This window comes from Montipora foliosa, chromosome 7 (genome assembly GCF_036669935.1).
Source record: "Montipora foliosa isolate CH-2021 chromosome 7, ASM3666993v2, whole genome shotgun sequence".
In the NCBI taxonomy this organism is placed as follows: Eukaryota; Metazoa; Cnidaria; class Anthozoa; order Scleractinia; family Acroporidae; genus Montipora; species Montipora foliosa.
The window spans coordinates 6,854,742-6,856,067 of NC_090875.1; the positions used below are offsets into that span (position 1 = coordinate 6,854,742).

General features: G+C 34.5%; 1 long non-coding RNA gene across 1 annotated transcript in view; it reads left to right on the forward strand.

Annotated features, from left to right (window-relative positions):
- Positions 1-803, forward strand: part of LOC138010884 (uncharacterized) — a 2,610-nt gene extending 1,807 nt beyond the window's left edge. The window contains exon 3 of the long non-coding RNA XR_011124579.1: positions 1-803. This exon is cut by the window's left edge and continues 118 nt beyond it. This is a non-coding gene — a long non-coding RNA (uncharacterized lncRNA).
- The last annotated feature ends 523 nt before the right edge of the window (positions 804-1,326 follow it).

Below are 1,326 nucleotides of genomic sequence, written 5' to 3' on the forward strand. Positions count from 1 at the left end.
CTGCTCCTGGACCATACATCTTACTATAAAGTCTAGCTTTTGTTAATTCGTAGTCTGTGCATGATACTTCTTCTCCTCGACTGTTAGTAAACCTGAACATTTGCTTAATTTCCTTATTTGTGTATTGCTGTGCCACACAGCTCAACAGTTCAACCCATTTGGGACTTCCAGGCCTCTCTCTGGAGTAGCTGAGAGCTAAGCCCTCCATGATGTTAGCATTTGCATTCACTTTTTCCTGAATGGAATTTGAAAGAAGTGAAGACAATGGCTTGCTCCTTTTACTTTTTACTTCTAGTAAGAAACACCTCCTGGAGAGTGAGGTCCGCATGTTTACAATCATGTTTCCAAAACATTGCTAAAGCCAGTATTCGTGCAAAGTACTGATAGAGGTGAAAAATATTGTGATCTTATTTTTTTATTATCAAAGGTAAAGGAAAAATGTCCTGATGTTGAATTAGTCAGTAATAATTACTGACTCTGATCTGATTATTAGAACGCAAAAAGAGTACTCTTTATAGCCTGGATTATTTTTCTATTTTAGGGAATAATGCATACAAGTACAAACTCACATATAAGAACCTAGTACAGGCTGAAATTTGGCATTTTAAAAATACCCAAAAATACAAGAACCTGCTGAGCCTGGCAAAGAAAAAGAGGTACTTTTACAAAAAAATCACCCTCGAGAAAACTCCTGTTATAGACCTAATCGGCTAACTCAATGTTGTACCCAATTCAAACCCTTTGGGAATAAAACGTTTTGTTTCAGTTATTTCCATATCATTTAAATATGAATGGTACATAATGCAAATACAATACTCAAAGAATCTTAATCTCAGGAGATTTGAATTGGGTACAACATTGAGTTAGCCGATTAGGTCTATTGTGTATATGTTTTCTTTGATTTGCATTTTATTGGATTTTCTCTAGAAATATGTTTTCCATAAAGCTACAGTGCAATACTGTCTACATATCTTATGAATAAAATATAGAAATATTATTGTTGTTCCTCTGAGAAATAAGAACCTATTAAGAAACTACATGTAATCAGCCTGAATTATGAAAAAATAGCCTAAAATATTAGAACCTGCTCAGCCTGACCTCGAAAATTCTAGGTTCATTTGTGTGGGTCTTCACTGTATTTTGTAGGGTTACCAGTAGTAACTTTTACCCTGTTATACAAGCATGACAGTATGCCATGTTTTCAGTTTCGCGGGCTTGGAAGATCCTTGAATTGTGTTCATCTTTTCATTATCAATCCAAATAAACTGAAAAACCAACTAGTAAGGTAGAATATGTATGGTAGAATTTTACCATGTGAGTTAAAAG